Below are 20,805 nucleotides of genomic sequence, written 5' to 3' on the forward strand. Positions count from 1 at the left end.
TTCTCAAAATTTAAAACAGCTAACTAAATCCTTTCTTTAAAAACAGAATTTTGGACTTACAAAATGTTTTATTTGAAAAAGTTCACTACTGCACAAATATTAAGACACTGATAAAGATATGTTGAATATTTTTTAAAAACTTAAGGCTGCAGGGCCCCTGGGTGACTCAGTTAAGTTTTGAACTTCAGCTCAGGTCATGATCTCACGGTTCATGAGTTTGAGCCTCACATCGGGCTCTGTGCTAATGGTGCGGAGCTTGTTTGGGATACTGTCTCTCTGCCCCCCTCTCTCTCTGCCCCTTCCCCACTCGTGATTTCTCTCTCTCTCAAAATAAGTAAACCAAAAAAAAAAATCTTACAGCTAAATGGCTCCTTGAGATATTCCTTTAATAAATGGCCAAAAACTATTCAATAAATATCAGAAAACTAAATGATAAAGGGCATAAATGAACCTAATTATTCTATTACTTTAAAAATTAAATTTTTCTCCAATAATAGAAAAATTATATACTAATTATTCACTTTTACTTCACAATTGTGGGGTAACCACTGTGTGCAAGGCATGCATTAAGCAAAGGAAGTAATTTAAAGTGACCCCTTCGGAGACACTGCACTTAGGCTGTGGTGAAGGAAAACTCTCAAGTGTAGGAAGGCTAATCATTACAAAAATATTATCTATAAAGTGCAGGCAGCCCCTGGCTTCCTGAACTGGTGAGGTTCCAGAAAGCTGTTTACTGACTTCATTTGCCCAGGGAAGCAGTATCACAAATGTGGCTGCTTTGCAGATGAGACCTCCTAATATGGTAATAGCAGCTCCAGCCCAAGTTCTGGGGCAAGAAGTTATGAAGAACATGGGGCACCTGGGTAGCTCCATCACTTAAACATCCGACTTCGGCTCAAGTCATGATCTCATGGCTTGTGAGTTCGAGCCTCACATCAGGCTCTGTGCTGACAGTGAGGAGCCTGTTTGGGATTCTGTCTCTTCCCCCCTCTCTCTCTCTGTCCCTTCCCCACTTGTGCTTTCTCTCTCTCAAAATAAATAAGCTAAAAAAAAAAATCTTACAGTTAAACGGCTTCTTGAGATATTCCTTTAATAAATGACTAAAGCAGGGGCACCTGACTGGCTCAGTCGGTTAAGCGTTCAACTACAGCTCAGGTCATGATCTCATAGTCTGTGAGTTCGAGACCCACGTCTGGCTGTGTGCTAACAGCTGGGAGCCTGAAGCCTGCTTCAGATTCTGTGTCTCCCTCTCTCTCTGTTCCTCCCATATTTGCACTCTATCTCTCTCTTTCAAAAACAAATAAATATTTAAAAAATCTTTTTTTAATAAAAAAATAAATAAATAAATGACCAAAGCAGAGCACCTGGGTGGCTCAGTTGGTTAAGCATCTGAATTTGGCTCAGGTCATGATCTCACCTTTCCTGAGTTTGAGCCCCACATCAGGCTCCGTGCTGATGGCTCAGCCTGTTTCAGATTCTGTGTCTCCCTCTATATCTCTGCCCCTCTCCCACTCGTGCTCTGTCTCCATCTCTCTCAAAAATAAATAAACATTTTTAAAAACAAAAAAAAAGAAGTTATGAAGAACAAGAGGAGAACCTGGTAGTTTCTCATTCATTTGGCAAATCCAGATTCATTCTGTAGCAAAGTTCTGGATCAAAGAAAGTTTTCAGGTAGCTAGCATTCTCCTTTCCCACACACCTCCACTCAAAGCTCTACTAGTTTCCAGCCTCTTAGCAAGCCCACCAATTACTAACTCCCACAGCACCCACTCAGACCCAGGTCACTGCCACAAATTCTACATATTGAGTTTGAATTCATTTCTATCCCACCAAATCCACCCACCCCCATCAAAATTCACAGTTTTCTACCCAGAGTTTAGGAGGGAAAAAAATCTAAATGAACTAATTCGGGCTAAAGTAGGATCATTCCTGAAGGCACAAAAAGACAAAGCATGTCGCTTTTTTTTTAAGTTTATTTATTTATTTTTGAGAGAGAGAGAGACAGAGAGGGAGAGAGAGAATCTCAAGCACGCTCCACATGGTCAGCATGGAGTGCAGTGTGGGGCTCGAACTCACAAATTGTGAGACCATGACCTAAGCCGAAACCAAGAGTCAGATGCTTAACGAACTGAGCCCGTGCTGGCACCCCAAGGGTGTAACTTTTGAAGAAAATACTTCTTAAGCCGAATGTGAATAACAGCCCATTAGCAGTGATGGGGTGGGGTGGGGGAGGTCATAGCAGAATAATGACTATGTATTGAGCACTTACAATGTGCCAGGAACCCACACTGCTTCACAAGACTCTCTTAAGAATATGATTGGGTAAATGTATCATTCCTCCAGTTTTACAGAAAAGAAGTGTGGGGGTTTGGAGGGACTAAGCACCTTACTGAGCTCTTACAGTCCTCTCTCCACCATGGCAAAGTCAACCAGTATGATCTTCACCCTGGGGTGGGCAGCTCACCTAGTCCATTTTTCCTTTGCGCTATTTCTTCAATTCCTTCATACTGTTCCTTTGTAGAGATCCTCTAAAGGCAAACTTTTTTCCAGAGTGTGACAGTAGTGACAGCAGAGAAACTGAGACATCAATGGATGAATACTACCAAAGCATAGTTGTATAAATGAAACTGCTCCCCAGTGGGGCGTGAATCAGGAACTGAGTGTATACTAGGCTCTGAAAAGGGAGAAGACGGTATCTTAACTTCTTTACTGTATTTATCCTTTAAGCATCAGTACGCACCTGTGTGAAACATGTTTTATAGGTTCTTTTGCAATGTTCTAGGACTCAATTAATGAGAAAGCCTTTAAGGTAACTCATTTGTGCCAAAGCTGACTTTAAAATTAGTCATTCTTGGGTGCCTGGGTGGCTCAGTTGGTTGAGCATCTGACTCTTGATTTTGGCTCATAGTTCATGAGATCCATGCTGACAGTATGGAGCTAGGAATCTCTCTCCTCTCTCTCTGCCCTTCCCCCACTCTCACATGCATGCTCTCCCTCTCTCTCTCTCTTAAAATAAATACATGAACATTAAAAAAAAAAAAACGCTAGTGATCTCATTACTATGGCTTTACAAATAGTATAATCCACTCAGGAAGAAAGGCATAAAGAAGGAATCTAATGGACATACTTTTTTATTCTGTACACTAGGCTCATGTTACATTAAAAACAGGAAGAACAGTCTCCCTCTGCAGGGCTGGAGTGAGTCCTGTGCCCCAGGTCTGCAGCTAACAGATCAATGTTCTCCTTGCCTGATCATTCATCCTCCCAACTGCTGATTACTGACAGAGCCCCAAGGGCACATGGGAAATTTTTGCTTGCTTACAGCCATCTGATTTGCCTTTAAGGACCTGTTCCACTCTCTCTTCCACTCTCAGTTCCAACTGTTTAGGAAGAATCCCCCTCACTCCGGGGCTTTAAGGTACACACATGACCTGACAAAGCACCTCATCCCCTGGCCACAGTGAGTAGACTAAAATCCCAATCATTCCAGTGAGACTCACTCCCAAGAACCACAAGGAGTGTGTGTGCCATGGGCTGGTGGAGGCTACCATGAGAAAGAAACTACCCAAGACAGAAGATGCCCAGAACCAAGCAATTCCAAGGAAAGAAGGTAAGAAGGAGGGGAGGGGCAGAGACAGGGACCTGATGGCACTGTCTGAAGCTCTGGATCCAGCTTGCCCTGGGTCTTTCCAGGTATGAGCCAATACACTCTCTGTTGAAGTCACAGGCAAGAAGAAGTGAGCTCCTGTCACTTAGAAAGAGTCCTGTATAAGACATCTCTGTGTCTGGTCTCCATTTATCTCATTACTCATCTGCACTCCCGTCCACCTCTCTTCAAATGTTCCTATTACTATGATGGGAACCACTGTGTGGTCCTGAGCCTGGCCCACCTGGCAGGACCTGGGCCCAGCCTCAGCAGCAGGTGGGACTCCTGTGTCCTGGCACACCAGGCATCAGTTCAGCAAGTGCTCATGTTCCACCCCCAGCTCCACTGACCGTCCTTCTCCTAGGTTGCTGCCCCAAGGAGAGAGTCCGGCTTCAGCCAAGGAGCTCCAGGTGAGGCCTGTGGCTGGTTTGTTTCTTTTAAAGGGGGCTAAGTGTGATTCCATTTGTCAAGGCCCAGATAAATACAAAAGGTCATGGTTGAAAATTCAGAGACTCAGGGTTGATTTTTTTGTAGTGCTAATGGGGACACCTTATTTCATGAAAGTTATCACTGTATCTTCCATTTAACCCAAGGGTACTAAATGAGGGCTGTGGAGTCCATGAGCTGGAGGTCATTGACTTCCTTGCTTTTTTTTTTTTTTTCAACGTTTTTTATTCATTTTTGGGACAGAGAGAGACAGAGCATGAACGGGGGAGGGGCAGAGAGAGAGGGAGACACAGAATCGGAAACAGGCTCCAGGCTCCGAGCCATCAGCCCAGAGCCCGACGCGGGGCTCGAACTCACGGACCGCGAGATCGTGACCTGGCTGAAGTCGGCCGCTTAACCGACTGCGCCACCCAGGCGCCCCGACTTCCTTGCTTTAAGGTAAATGAACAACATTGGATTTGTGTACATCTGTATTTCTTTATGAAGAGAATGCCACAACTTTCATCTGTTTCTGAAAAGGGTCTATTACCCCCAGGATGAAAATTACTGTTAAATTTCTCTGCTATTTAAATAGTATAGTGTTTACTTGGTTGTGACTCCCGTAACCTACTACATATAGAACCAAAAAATGAGTACATCTTTACATTTTTTCCATTATAGCAGATACAACATGTGTAGGTTCTTGATACTCTTTGGACTGGGGCATGGCTTTTGTCATTGGGAGTTTTTACTAGATGCTAGTTCCTACTCCAGTAATGCTTGGGTGTTTAAGGCAGCCCACACTGCCTCCCCAGTGGTTGGCTGGGGAGATCAAACCCCGATTCACAGGCCTGAGTTGGGCAGGGCTGGGTATAATTTCTGAGCCCTCACGTGCTGGACACTCTGGAATCCATATCCTGAGCTTTCATAAAGTCGCAAATATGCCGCTCATACCACCACTTCAAGTTTGATTGACAGACTGCAGTCTCAATGAGGAGTTTTTACATCTTTTTTTTCTACTATAGCACTATTACAAATATCATGGTGAGCTTTTATACCCTTTAAGCTTTCCTTCCTGCTTAGGCACTCCTGCAAATCTGTTGAACAAATGTGAATGTTGGCTGCACATGAAAATCTAAAACCTAGATTTTATACCTAAGAAAATATATAGGAAACCATAAAACTTAAATATCCCTCACTATGCTTTAAATCTCTACAACAAGCAGTCTTCCTAATTACCCATGATTATGTTAACAAACAATACAGACTTAAATGTACTCCTCCCCACAGAATCCCTTCCCAATGTTCTTCATTTTTTCCCCCCATCCTGACTTCAGGAAAGAAACGGGAAGCTCACAAAATATATGTTTTCCATAACTTATAGCTGTAACATCTAAATCACTGGGCTTTATCTCATTTTCATCTCTACTTAGGCTTGGAAATGTGCTGCCTATGAGAATCTCTCCCCTGAGTACTAACAAGGGGAGATTAGATTGCATTTCCTGCCTTCATTTACCTTCCAATAGTGCACAATAAAAAAGCAATAGGAAAAATGAAATGGCTTGTTTTTCCAGGGGGAAAGATATTTTCATCCACTAGGTACTTCTATTTCTTACAAACATTTTTTAAAAGATAGCATCCTAGGGGCGCACGGGTGGCTCAGTCAGTTAAACATTCAACTCATGGTTTCAGCTCAGGTCATGACCTCAGGATTCCTGAGATCACACTGCCTAGGGCTCTGTGCTGCTGGTCAGGAGCCTGCTTGGGATTCTCTCTCTCTCTCCCCATCTATCTGCCCCTTCCCCACCCCCCAAAATAAATAAATAAACTTAAAAAAATATTGCATCTTAGGAGAGTAAGGTAGCCCCAACCAACATTCCTGCCTCGTTACAAACCAAGTCTATGAGCACAATGTATGTAGTTCCATATGTAGCAGCAAAGAACAGCTATTTCCAGATGAAAGTCATGAACTTCCTGAACATGGTTCTCCTCTTAATATAGGAGCATCTGAACTCTCAAGACTGTTTCAGAACTTGCTACGAGTCTACAAACTTTCCACAGCCCACAAGATCCTGCATAACCTGGCCCCTGCCAACTGTTCCAGACTGATCCCTCATCCTTTCCTTCTTACCAAATTCCAGTTCCGCAGGCAAACTTTTTCTAAGTGCCTTCTGCTATAGCGTCCTCTGCCTACAACTATATGCCACATCCTTTACACCCTTCTGCTCTGCCAAATCTGGCCAACTCCTGTTCATTCTTCACATTTTATCCTAAGTGTCACTTCTTCAGGAAAGCCTTCCTGGTCCCTCCCCTTCCTGCAAGTTTAGGTTGGGACCTCTTACAATTCTTTCCTCTAGTTCTCCGTACTCCTCTGAATCAGTTATTACAATCATAATTAATCATGATTTGTGTATTTTAAAAAGTATAATGCAAGTTTCTCCTACTAGATCATAAACTCTATGACAGCAGGGATTGATATATTTTCTTTGTCAAGGTAGATATTTAATAAATATGGGAAGAAGGGAGAGAGAAAGGAAGACAGTATATTACCGAAATCGTTGGCACTGTACTGGAAGGAGATCTTCCAGCTTCATGTGGGGCTAATTCATTGTACAGAACATTTAGCCAAATCTTTCCACTGTTCCAAGACATCTAGAAAAGATAGTGCTCATGAGCAGATGTAGCAGCTCTTCGGTGTGGAGGAGAGCCACATACCATGGCAGTTAGACTCATGAGTGTTGGAGCCAGCCACTTACTTGCACGCAAAAATCCCTTTCTGAGCACCCTTTCTGAGCCTCCACCGATTCATCTATAAAATGAGGCCAAGAATTCTGGCCCCTTTCAGAGTTGTTGCAAAGGTTAAAAGAAGAAATGCCTGCACAGCACTTAAGACTAAGATTTTAGTGCTTCTGTTATTATCACCAAGAAACATTAGAAGTTGTACACATTCAGAAGACATTACCTTATATCTTGTCTTTTCCTTGTAAAAGGAATATATGCCAAACAGTCATATTCACAGACAACTAGATGCCTAGAAAACAAGTTGTTTTCCTGTCCAGGCATCCTAACACCTAGATTAACTGTAGAATGTATAGCTTTTCTTTTCACAGAAATTATATATATTTTTAATATATAATCTATATAATATATATGTATATATATATAAATTTTATTTATTATATATAACATATATACATATATATATATATATAAAGTTTATTTATCTATTTTTGGAGAGAGAGAGACAGAGAGAGAGAGAAGCAGAGAAGTTGAGAAAGAATCCCAAGCAGCCTTCACTCTGTTAGTGCAGAGCCTGGCACAGGGCTCAAACTTACAAACTGTGAGATCATGACCTGAACCAAACCGAAAGTTGGGTGCTCAACTGACTGAGCCACCCAGGAGCCCCACAGCCATTTAACAACATGATTGAAAGTCCAGATACATGTACAGAACACACAAGAAGAATGATCTGAAAAATATTCACTCATGAGCTCTCAGAACCGAGTGTGAAAATAAACAAACTAACCCATTCACACTCACTACATCTTTCTGGATACTTTCCCTCAACTAATAATGGCATATTCTTCCAGTTGCCTGTCCAAAACAAAGTTGAGACTCAGATCCGTTAGCAAGAATGGTGCTAAAGGAATGCCAGAATCAACCATGAATCAGTAGTTTGGGCACCAGTCATGTACCTGGCACTGATGTGGCCTCGCTAACCAGTGGAGCAGTGGGTTTCTGGAAACTATGGTCCCAGCACAAATCAGATGTCTGTAACCCAAGCTCTGCCACTTACTAACCATGGACATAACCTGGACTCCAAGTCCATTATTAGCTTAATAATTTACCAGACATAAAATGCCACCAACACTACCTCTCTGTCAAAACTGATGTGAGGTTTGAAGTGAGATAATGCACATAATCTATAATGATTATTTCAGGTACTGTGTAAAGAATGCCTAGCAAATAAATCTATTTCATTTCATATCCTTTCCCTAATGCCATGCCTTTCACAGAACAAGAAAGCCAGGCAAGGCTGTAGAATATAGAAAATACATAATTGTGAGGGTATTATAACTTATAAAATGTTCCCAATAACAATAACAGAAATAGTGGTGATGATCTGGTGGGGTACCTGATGAGGAAGAATCTTTTTAAAAGTAGGACTGACATTTCAAAGGTGCTAGCAATATCTTTATCTAGCAGTCAAAGAGAGCTTAAAGGGCTTACTGGCAGTAAGAAATAAGTGCGAGAGCTAGGATTATGCCTGACACCAAAATCTTCTGTTACATTAAGTCTGTCTTTATTAAATTTGCTTGATATGATAACCTTCAGATAAGAAAGATGGGAAAGAAATGGCAGAGGCAAAGAAGGACTGTAACGTTACTACTGAGATGGGAAAGAAGACAAGCTTTTACAACTTCATTCCAAACTTCCACTGGGGTTCCATTTTCCTAGGCCGGGCTCCCCAGGCACAACCTACTTCAGACAGCCTTCCTGGGTAGGATCCAAATTATACTGATGTGTGACTTTGGACCAGTCCCTCAATTTCCTATAACTCAGTTTCCTCATCTGGAAAATGCAAAAGATAATAAACCTACTTCAGAAAGTATTGTAGTAAATAAATGAGCTAATGCATATAAAGCACCTAGAATAGTGCCAATACATAATAAGTATTCTGTAGGTTTAGTGATTATCAATAGTAGGCATAAAGTGTCATTTTAAAATGGCACCGGGGTGAGAGGCCCCCATGCTGGTTGGCCATAGGTCAGAGGTGAGTCAATGCAATTACAAAGAGAGCTCAGCCTAGGTGGGTTGGGGAGGACCACCATCACCATTTCCTACCTCACAAAATCTAACTTCAGAAGATGGAAAATGTATTGCAATTTTCCAAAAATTAATTCTAACACAGGGTGGTAAAGCCAAGCCCTACCACAGTAGTTACCACTGGAAAGAAGTTCAAAGACACTTAAGCAAAATTTGTTCGCACAACAAATTTCTAGCACCAAATACAAAGAAAACTTGTGTAGCTGCCTAAAATTCATATTAGATTTATAAGCCTAGAAAGAACAAAATATTTTAAAATATGAAACGGGCACAGATAAAGACACTACTCAGGATGCAATCCAGATATAATTAAGAGAATGAATAAAGTAATAAAATGGTATAAGAACATGTTTTCAAAAACAGCCAGTGAGGTTCATTAGCAACAATTAACAGAAAACAGAACATTCTTTAAGCAGCCAACAACAACAAAAAAGACTCTGCCATACCAAATCCATTTGTGCCTACCTCAGTTATCCTCAGATTCATCTTTTGAATTGATTTCACAAAATGAGTTTCCTCATGAGTATCAGGAGTATCCTCAGATGAGAATACATCTTTATGATCCTAAAGGTATCACTTTTTCTCTAATTAAAACGTGAACTATATCATAAAGAAGCTCACCAAAACATCTCCCCATTCATAACTGTAAGGATCCTTTTGTGAGGGTTAAGCCAGGTCAGGCTTGAAAATACTAATGCTAGATATTGGTCATTGTGACTTCTAGGTTTCAAAGGATGAAGGGAATAATTCAATGATATCTTTTTTTACGGTTGCCATAAATAAGATGGCTACTTATGAGAGAATAATTGTTCTGCTGAAGGCATTCCTTATACATTCATTCAAATTCAAAATGAAATTACTGGGGTACCTGGGTGGCTCAGTCAGTTAAGTGCCTGACTTCAGCTCAGGTCATGATCTCACAGTTCATGGGTTCAAGCCCTGTGCTGACAGCTCAGAGCCTGGAGCCTACTTAGGATTCTGTGTCTCCTTCTCTCTCTGCCCATCTCCCATTCGTGCCCTCTCTCTCTCTCTCTCACTGTCTCGCAAAAATAAATAAATAAATAAATAAATAAATAAATAAATAAATAAATAAATGTTAAAATTTTTTTTAATTAAAAAAATAAGTTACTCATTCTGTTTGTAGAACACACCCCATAATAAACCACGAAAACTGTCTTCTGATTGGTTTTTCTTCTCTTCCTTTGGCTGAGCAAGTTCTTGCACAACTACTTCGCCTACATAGACTTAAACCAGTTGCAAAGACAAAGTTATCATTGAAATTGATATTGAAAATTGAAATTTAGTACTATCACATTAAATTTAGAAGTAGAAGAATATTGGAGTTGTGGTCACCTTTGACTCCAGGGGAAAATAGCACATGTGTGAAAGAACAGGTGTCTGTATAAAACATACATGGTAAAGGCATAATTGTGCGTGCATGTGTGTGTGTGTGTATGTGTGTACAGCCCACGTCAAAGCAATACAAAATGTCAAAACATAATAGGAGCTAAGTATTGAACCTCACCATGAACAAAATTATAAAAGCTTCTAATTAAAAAAAAAAAAAGTGCCTGAGTTTCCTTTTTTTTTAAATTTTCCCTTCCCATGTTCCCAGAAAGAGAGAAGTGAAATCGCTGAAAGGCAGGTGGCAGCAGGGCAGAGAATGAAGAGCCAAGACCCATATAATATACCACCTGGAAAGTCCCGGGAGAGGTAAACAGACTACCCATGGTTGGTAACCCAAGATACAAAAATCTCCTCCTGGTAAGTTCCATATAGTTCTTCCTCCTGTTCTGGATACCCAGGGAAAAAAAACGGTGAAGGCAGAGAAAGTAAAAGTGTCAGGCAGAAAGGAATAGATAGATCATGTTACAAAGCTCCATCTTCCTTGAAAAGAAGCTGAAGGCCTGGGGCCTGGGAAACTGCAAAATGCAGGCTTCCCTCCATCTCTGCTTGGCTCCCTGTCTCACTGGGCTGATCCCCACAGAGCAGGCCAGAGAGTCACAAAAGTACCAGCCTGAGTCTAGAGTAAAGCAGTGCTGCCTAGGGGGCCAAAGGGAGCAGAAAGGGGTTGAGGGGTGATGACCTAAATGGCTGGGTAAGTGGTTTTTTACCTGAAACTACTGAGTCAAATTAGCATGTATGCAAGGCCAGGTCACAACCTCAGCTGCACCCCATCCCTGTACCTCACCTGCAGGTTCTTTTTAAAAGCAGAAGGAAGCAAAGAAAGGAGAAGGGGAAGGCGCAGCCCATGCCTGCTCTCAGCCAGGAGACATGGTGGGGGTGGGGGGCAGGAGAGGGGTGTATGCTGATTCAGGATGTTCCCACTTCTAGGGAGCATGAGGCTTGGCAACAGCTCTGTAGTGACAGTGAGCTTCTCTCCAAAATCTGTTCCCATCTCAAAAGATATTTTGGAAAACACTCAGACTTCTAATTTGGTGTGGTGAAAATACTATTCAAAAGCAACTATAGAAACGCTGAGTTTTTTGTTATCAAAAGCTATTTTACACTTCAATAAAAGAACATGAGTCAAACATGGCTTAAGGGTCTAAATAGAATATGGTTTCTATTTTGAGAAAATACCTATCTGCAATTTTCAGAAATTGATCATTTGCCATGCATGGATCAATCTTTCATCTGAGAAAGAAAGCATATTTTAATACGTTTGAAGCACAATGCCTCAAGAATGAAAATTTCCAAGCGAGCCCACGGATTCTAAAACTTTTCATTATAACTATATCTCCAAGTATTTAACCACTCTGACATCAGTACCATACGAATCTATGAGACACAGTCATGTGGAAGGTTTTCTTTCTTTACCTGATTTTGCTTAACAAACATGTTTTGACCTTTCTTTTGCTCCATTAACACTACTTTCAACGTCTGATGCTGCAGAGAAAAGGAGAACTATTTTATTTAGGAAGAATCCAAAATAACTATAAAGAATATGAGCTACTACAGTAAATACGTGACAATCTGGCACTCAGGAGCCTGGAAACTTCAACCATTCTGCATAAATGCAAATTCAAAACTCAAACCTCCTTCTCTCTTCCCAAGAAAGAGACTTTTCAATAGAAACCTTTTTTTTAATGTTTATTCATTTATGTTGGCCGGCGGGGGGGGGGTGGGGGGAGGAATAGCAGCAGAGAGAGAGAATCCTAAGCAGGCTCCACAGTCTCAGCACAGAGCCCGATGCAGGACTCAGTCCCAGGGACCCATGTGTTCATGCCTGAGCTGAATTCAAGTGGGACACTTAACCAACTGAGCCACCCAGGCACCCCATTAAAAGCATTTTTTAACAGAATCAGGAAAAACCAAAGACATAAGTAAAGGGGAAAACATCCTGTGATTGACTCCCTTCCACTCTCCCTTTCCTTGAAGTTTCAGCCAAATAGCTGGTGTTTCAAGTATTTCTGTCTTTTCATCCCTAAGGTCAGGTCACAGCCCAGCTTCAGGCTCCCACTGGGACTGTTGTGGCCTCTGCCTCTAACTACTCACTTCTGATTCTCACTTGACCCTACCCCCTGCTCATACACCTCCAGGGTCCCCAGGACTGCTGCTTCCCAGAGGCACTCCTCAGTCCCAACAGTCTGGCCACACCTTCTTTTTCACTTTTACTTCCCAGCACCCTCCTTGTGGAAACTTAGGCCTGGGTCGCGCTACTGACTCTGTGTTTTGAACGAACACACAGCACACTCCCTAGCCTCTGTGCCTGCGGCAGCATTCTTTCCCCTATCTCCTTGTGTCCAAATCCTAACCACACTCCAAAACAAGGCAGAAGAGGTCAGGGGGGGAACACTCTTGAACTATGGACACCAAACCTCCTGCTGACCTGCACCCATGCCCACAGTGTCTCCTTCCTTTTGCACTGGAAGAAGAACCCTTCTCCTGGCTGAGGCTACCACTTCCCCTCAGCTCTGGGGCCCATGCTGACCCATGCCCTGAGGCACCTCACCCCTTCATTTATCCCTCTGTTCTTAATCTTCGGCCTCTCCCTCTCCGCAGGCTCCTTCCTACTCATCAGCCGCTCAGGTGATACCGATTAAAAAACCAAAAATCTTCAGGAGACCCCATCCCAACACTGTTCTTGTTCTCCTGCTACCGCTTTTATCCCCTACGGAGTCAAACTGCTTGGCTTCTTGCCCCATCCCCAGCTCCTTTCCACACACCCCTCAGCCGACTGAGTTCTGCTTCAATTCCACCATGCCTGATTCCATTATTTTGTAAAATGTATTGACTCATACTATGTCCCAGGTAACCTATGCCTGGCACTGGGAGAAGAGAGGAGAAATCTGACATGAGCTGTCTGAGCCGGCAGTTCAAACTGATAGCTAAATTCAACCCAGAAATATATTTTATTTGGCCTGTAGTTAAAAAAAATTTTTTTCAAAAAAATTTTCCAAAAATTCAAGAATCTGGAGATTTCACATGAAAATCCAGATTAAAAAAAAAATTTTGTTTATCGTTGAGATAGAGAGAGAGAGACAGAGCACAGGCTGGGGAGGGGCAGAAAGAGAGGAGACACAGAATCTGAAGCAGGCTCCAGGCTCTTAGCTGTCAGCACAGAGCCCGACATGGGGCTGGAACTCAGGAACCGGGAAATCATGACCTGAACAGAAGTCTGGCGCTTAGCCAACCGAGCCACCCAGGTGCTCCCAGACATTTGGCTTGTATTAAAGAATCCAGGGGTGCCTGGGTGGCTCAGCTGGTTAAGCATTCGACTCAGGATATGACTTTACCCTTGGTGGCATCAAGCCCCAAGTCTAGCTCTGCACTGACAATCTGGGGCCTGCTTGGGATTCTCTATCTCCCTGTCTCTCCGCCCCTCCCCTGCTCGCTCGCTCTCTCTCTCTCTCTCTCTCTCTCTCCTCTTTCTCTCTCTCAAAAATAAACATTTTAAAAAATCCAGAAACTTTGGCGACACTACTTCTATCACCGTATGATAATAATCAGTTGACACTGAAAAGCAATTGCCCTTCAAAGGGGTAAAGGGCTCCCTGGTTCACCATGGACCCCATCAAACACTCTGTGCTCATTTTCTTTCCTCTGATGGCCCCTGTAGGCAGTGAAGTTTGAATCCCTGCTCTAGATCAGTGCTGTCTAACAGAAATGAAAATGTGAGCAACATATATAATGTTAAATATTCTGATAGTCATACTTTTAAAAAATAGAAAGGAAGTGGTATAGTTAACTTTAATAATATATTCTATTTAACTCAACATATCCAAAATATTATTTTGGTGTACAAGCACCGTAAAAAAATTAGTAATGAGATATTGTACCTCTTTTCTCTGTGCTAAGGCTTCACAATCCAGGGTGCATCTTACACTTATAGTACACCTCAATTCAAACTAGCCACATTTCTAGCATTCAAGAGCCACATGTGACTAGTGGCTGCTTCTGAGACAGCACAGCTCCAGACGCTTAATAATCCATCAGAAAAAAAATCACCTTGCAAGCAGAGAGAGGGGGAGAGAATTTTAAGGGGAAAAAAAGAAACCAGGCAGGAATGAGGCAAAGGGTGATGATGTTAGAGAGTAAGCATTGTGAGGACTTCAAAAATAGGAGGGAAGGAAGTAGGATCATAGAGACATTGAAGAGTACTCCCCAAAAAGTTCAGCTATAGTCTAGTGCTCCAAGGGAAGAGATGCCATTTATCGTCAAATGTAATTAACTGGCAATGCAGATTTTCTGGAGGAAGGCTTTAGTGTTTTATTAATAGGTTCAGCATTAGATGTGTGGTCACTATGAAAAGCAACTGACCAAATGTCTGAACCTGAGTTTACCCACTTGGCATTCAAGAACCAACAGAATGGGCCAGGCCACTAAGGACAGGATTCTTGGTCAAGACTGGGATTTTAATCTAGTTCAAGGGGATGAGTTTGAAGAGAAGTGGCAGTGAAGCAGGCAGGAAAGTATCTTGAGCTAAAATCCAAGCAAAGTTCAAGACTTAGAGATCATAAGTGAGTGAGACTATGTCAGCAGGTATTGGAAATCCAGACGGGGGAAGCAACATGAGAGGCCAGACAAGGAGACCTGGATGCAAAAGGGGATACCCCAAGTCAGAGACTGGCACCAGGAAATGCATCCCTGAGCCAGAGAGCTCAGAAGTAAGAATCACTGCTCCATCCTCCATGCAAATACAACATGGCAGCCATTTAAGTAGGTATCGTGTCCTCCTTTCACACCCACAGACATGAATAAGAATTATTAAAGTAGGGGTTGAGAAAAGCCAGGGGAAGAGGGAAAGTCAAATACATCTGTCAGGCTTAAAAGGACTTGGAAACAAGAAGGCAGGAACATCATTACATAACTATAAGTGATTTTGGAACTTTTCCAGAGAATTTCTTCTGAATAGCTCTGTGCCATCCATTCATCCCTTCATTCACTCAGCAAGCACTTGAAATCTTCCCTCTACAATGCTGATTAGATAGGTCAATTGTACCAAGGCTTGCCAAATTCTACTCTAGCATGCTGGTAAAGGTAGCTCAGGCTTAAGCAAAATAGGGTCAGTTGCTAATACTGACAGGGCCACACTGAATAAAACCTGTGGGATTAAGAGAATGTATTGGCCCCAACACATCCAGAGATCCATTTGTCTATCATGTGTTGTAATTTTTCCAGATTCACTAGGACCCAAAAGGATGGGAAATAAGGCTGGTATAAACTATCTCAAGAGACTTCACAGGAAAATTGTTCTCTCAAGAAGGCAAGACTTTCAAAGGCAAGTATGCAGGACTTTCAAACCTCATTACGTTGAAAATATAGGTTTTTTTTGCATCACTTGCATTCAGATTAATGTTAAATAAAAGTATTTGGAGACATGAGGAAAATCATGGCCTGATAATCTGCCGAAAAATAAAATTTTAATATAAGAAACTGGTATACATTGGAGGAGGAAACTATTTGCATAAAATCTTCAATGATTGAGGGATAGGAATCACTTTGCACATCTCATTTATAAAAAGCAGTGTAAGTTAGAAGAAAAGTTTGATGATGACAAAGAAAGCAAAATGGCACATAAAGTTAATGACACAGGGGAAAAAAATGCATGTTGTCAATGCTTCCAGCAAATCAAAATTCACAAATAAAAATAGTAGCGAATATTTGGCAACTGAAAAAATGACATGAGGAAGTGTGCCTCACACCTGTCAATAATTAACTTTATAGAAAGATAAACTTGTCCTAAATAGATATGCTTTATATAGTAATTTTATGGAAACAAACAAGTGTGTCTAAAGCAAGCTCTAGAACAGTATTTACTACTTCATCCCCATTAAACAAACAAAAAAGCCAGTATTGAAACAATAGCCCTCAATTACTAAGAGATTTCATTTAGGACTCTTGGCTCAGTCAGGCAAGGAAACACATCATTTTTAGTTAAGATTTCCAGCAAAAAAAAAAAAAAAGTCAAAACAAAAAAGCTTCACATTTCAAAAAATTAATTTCTGCTTATCTAAAACATGTCTATGACACGGCAAATAGCTATGAATTAACAAAAAAAAAAACCCAAAAAACCTATGACCCTAACTTCTGAATATGCAGATTTCATCAATGCTTGCAATGTTATCTAGACAAACTATTTACTCTTCACCAATCTAGAGCTAACAAACGTTTTGATAATCATCCTGAGCCAAGAAACCATGCTACATGTTTCTTTGAGTTACAGAAGATATATTATTAATCTTTAATTTTGTGAAATCATCCCTTCTTTCCAAAGTCAGGGCAAGAGAAAAAAGGAGGAGTGCTTGTCCTGTTACCTTTATGAGTCTATTAATCCTATTTTATCCCTCTAAGTATTTACTTTGCTTTTCCAGGGTAACGCACACATACTTGCCAAAAGTAATATGATTTTTTCATTACTCTGTGAAATTGTGAGGTCACCTGTACTGCCTGGGTTCATTTGCAGCTATGTTCCCCACCAGTGCAAGTAAATGAATTTACACCTTAAATGAGAAGGACCAGCAAAGTTCCCTGTGAATTTTTCTTCAACAGCCCACTTATTTGTATTGGTGCCAGTGGCAAGACTTTAATATCTGCTCAATAAAAAAACACAGCCATTGCTAGTGTTTTCTGAGTTCATAAAATATCTACCTGATAACACTACCACTTGTCCAAGATTCATAGCTGTACTCAAGTTTTCCAGATACACAATATAGAACGTAAAGGTTATGGGAAAATAATTCCACTCCAGAGTAAACCTGTCACTCTGTTCATTCCATTCCTCTGGAATAATGTGATGATCACAGCATATTTCCAGGATGCTATCACACATCAAACTTCATGGCTTGCTCCAAAATGTCCTAAGATCTCATCTCGCCTCTCTCATTTTGAAAAAGCCATTAACATCGCTTTTGGGGCTTGTTCTTAAGAATATTAGTTTTTTTGGTGATTTTAAGTCATTTACGTTAGGAATTGCTTTTTTTTTTAGACTTGTGTCTTCCCCAAGATTAACTTACGTTCTTTGAAGTAATATTAGAGACACTTGGAAAATAGATAATAAAAATTAACCCAAACCACATTTTAAATCATTTTTGAAAATACAAGCTTTCTCTAAAAGGTCGGATAATAAACAAAGCAAGATGCACTTCATGTACAGATCTCATCTTAGAAAATATTTTTCTACTTTTCGTTGGGGCTTACAGATGTATTTTAGGAATTTTACCCCAATGAATGAATATTCCTCTTACTATGTTTTGAAACATTCCTATAATACCCTGAGTACTTTAGCCACTTTTTTTACAAAAAAATTTTTTTTACTTCTCAATGAAAACAATTTTAACAAAATGAATTTAAAAGAAAAACAATAAGAGTTTAACATTCATAAACTTCATGCTTTTGTTAAAGCACTAAAAAAAATGTGACATACTCATTCTTCACTCTTTATCTTAAAATACTGGCTTCCTGATTCTAGCAAAATGTAATTTTAGTAACTCATCAAGACAGAATACATAAAATTGGCATATTTTTGATATGCACACAAATTGAGAAAGCATCTTTCCCAACTGTGTTGCAGAAAATGAAATGCATCTGGTATGACAATATGGCCCAGCACGTGAACTAGAGTCAGTGGGAAGAAATGTTTTTTTTTTCTTTTTCTCAGAGCAGAACATTTTAAATAATGCCCATGCCCCAACAACAAGGCATTATTAAGTCTGTTAAAGTGTTTTTCAAAGGTATATTTCGCTAAAGAGCACACAGCAGAAAGAGGGCAGGCTGGGGCATGGCGAGGGGGGTGGGGCGGGTAGCACAGTATGCTCAGTTTTAAACATTGTACATCAGTGACTTCCAAACCTCTCTTCCCCAGCAGTCCAAACTGATTTTTTTTTCTTTTTCTTTTTTCTTTCCTTCTTTCTTTCTCCTCCCCTCCCCGCTTTTGCTTTTTTTTTTTTTAACATCCCCCCCTAGAGTCAGAGCTTATGCACATATGTTGCTGTGGCCTCATGCTGAGCTGGAGGGAGAAGCAGAGAGGTAGGAAGTGTGTTGGAGAACATGGTTGATGCCAGGATCAAGCAGAGAACAAGAGAAAAATCGAGACACTTGCATGATTTTTGCAATGAATTTTCTTTCTTCTTTAAAAGAAAGTTCTTTTTATTTAGTCAATCTGAAGATGTATGTAATGCTTTTATTGTCTTTTCCTTCCTGTGTGCCTCTCTGGGCCTGTGAATAGAACAGGAATCTGCATATAGTACATATCCCTCCCTCAACCCAAGTATCTTCTGAGGCCAGGGGCTGGGGGGGCAAGGCAATCCCTCTGAGAGATGCAGGAAGCTCAGAAGGGCACCACACAGCATAGCCTACTCCTGAACACTTTCAAGAGTCCTCTTCTAGTTTCAGCTTCCAATTCGATTTCTTCCTCTTCCTCATCACAGGGTGAGCCAGCCAGGCTTGAGGAATTATTGGGCAGAGGGGACATGAGAGGACCGAGGGATCCTGCGTCTGCACTGGTGAGCTAGTGCTGAAAGCCACATTTGTGACTCCGAGCGGAAAACTGTCCACTTCTCAAGGAACAGACTCCACGAGCAGCACATGCAGGGAACCAACAATGGTGCCTCTCCCTGGGACTGTGTGTGACATCAAACAGGACCCTAGGGGCTACTGTTCTGCCTACAACCCATCTTTCACAGATTCTGTGAAAGGTATTTTAGCTTTGTTATTCATTTTACATCTTCACTGAAATGCTGATTCCTTGTAACAAAAAAGCTTTAGAATCATAGATGGTATGATTAATAATGTCACTTGTAAATGTGATATAATAGTTATACAATAATGTATCACAGAAAAAAAATTGATATAGCGAATACATCATAGAACTGATTCTAGGGAGGGGAAAGAAAATCCAGAATGTATGTAAACTTGCAAGCATTAATCAGAGGACTGAAGTCATCCCAGAAACACGACAAGCTCTAAAAGTTGTCAAAGGAAGCTGTAGTAATGTAAAAAATTCTGGAGAATTTCAGTACAACACCTCTGTCATTTATTGACCATGTGACTCTGGAAAGGTTATTAAATTTATCTGAGCACTGGTTCCCTATTCCATAAAATGGCAACAAGAACTTCGGTCATGCAGGACTGCTGGGAGCATTAAATCATGGAAGGCTATAAGTGCCCAGCATATGGTAAAGTTACACACAATAATGTTGTACATACAATATGTATGTAAAGGTACATACATATGGTAAAGGTGCATACAATAATCTTAGTTTAGTACATTCTCCAAAATAGGCTTAGGTCGTTTGTATACAAAATTCATGTTTACATAGCAGTTTTCTAAAAGATTGATAGCTTCAGAAAATTTTTTGGTAGAAACTAACAAAGATTAATTCAGAATTCTCTGCTTTTGCTTTGAAAATCTTGGTTCAGTGAACTGCAAAGTAATTTAGTAAGTTAACATTTGCAGTAATGTATCTACCTTCAAAATAACTCAATTGTTTGTTGTTTGATTATTCTTGATCATAGAAGTCAATAAAAACAAATGTAAACAGTACCCCACCTCTAAAATTCTTATATGTTCGGATATGTACACATTCAAAAGTAAATTCTTTCAATATATATAATATTCATCTACACTGAATCAACACATTCTTTTAAAACCACATTTTGTTTTATTTTAGGAACCAAAACCAGGAGTTCTATTCAATTCTCTTTCAAGATAAAAGGAAAAGTAGAGTTAGTGAGACTGTCAATGTTACCTTCTGAGAACGACTACAACCTTTTTCTAGAACATGAGATGTTTTCTACAACATCAATAACATCAGGTTACCCACCTGTATTCTGGTTTTCTGAAATTACACTAATTAGCTAATAAACCATAAAAATTTTCAACTGATATCCCATGTATTCCCACATCTTACCATTCAAAACATGTCGTTATGTTTTTTGTAGTTCAAACTTGCAGCTAATTAAAGATTAACCTTTAAAGATTAACTAACCTAACAATCAGGTTCGAAATAATGAGAATTAAATAAACTATGATGTATTGAAAGAGTCCTTTACGTCACTGATGGACTGTAACTTTCAAAATATTTGCTAACATTAACACAATTTCTAAGTATTTACCAAAGGTGCGCATCTCCTCTACAAAACCAAGGCAATGAAAGCAGCTGCTGGGGAAATGCCTTATGGATCCTACGTTCATTTTTACTTGACTCTGGTCGGACCACACTTAACTCTTGCCTAACCACAGAGGCAACATACTTAAAACGCAACTGCTTCAGGTGAATATTGAAAGTTAGAAAAGGCCACAGGAATCTATTTGAGTAACTCGGATGAGGCGCTCACTCTGTCCACTTGTTGGGCAGCGATCTCTTGGCAGCGGGTACTTTTAAGAAGCGAGTGCAAAAATACGCACAGACTTGCTTTAAGGGTTTCCCCAATAAAGGACCTCACGTTTGCCAATAATTCAC

The 20,805-nt window shown here is 40.5% G+C and overlaps 1 protein-coding gene and 1 long non-coding RNA gene across 26 annotated transcripts in view; one reads left to right on the forward strand and one right to left on the reverse strand.

Annotated features, from left to right (window-relative positions):
* MCTP1 (multiple C2 and transmembrane domain containing 1) overlaps nucleotides 1-20,805 on the reverse strand; it is a 525,474-nt gene that overhangs the window by 503,471 nt on the left and 1,198 nt on the right. The gene's annotated exons all lie outside the window — the stretch shown is intronic.
* On the forward strand, nucleotides 3,490-15,605 carry LOC124519199 (uncharacterized). The gene is made up of 3 exons (XR_006964050.1): nucleotides 3,490-3,610; nucleotides 10,515-10,663; nucleotides 15,524-15,605. It is a non-coding gene; the product is annotated as an uncharacterized LOC124519199 (long non-coding RNA).

The sequence above is a fragment of the Lynx rufus genome, unplaced genomic scaffold (genome assembly GCF_022079265.1).
Source record: "Lynx rufus isolate CCGP_SWC_20201006 ecotype Redwood Valley unplaced genomic scaffold, mLynRuf1.p SCAF_1, whole genome shotgun sequence".
Classification (NCBI taxonomy): domain Eukaryota; kingdom Metazoa; phylum Chordata; class Mammalia; order Carnivora; family Felidae; genus Lynx; species Lynx rufus.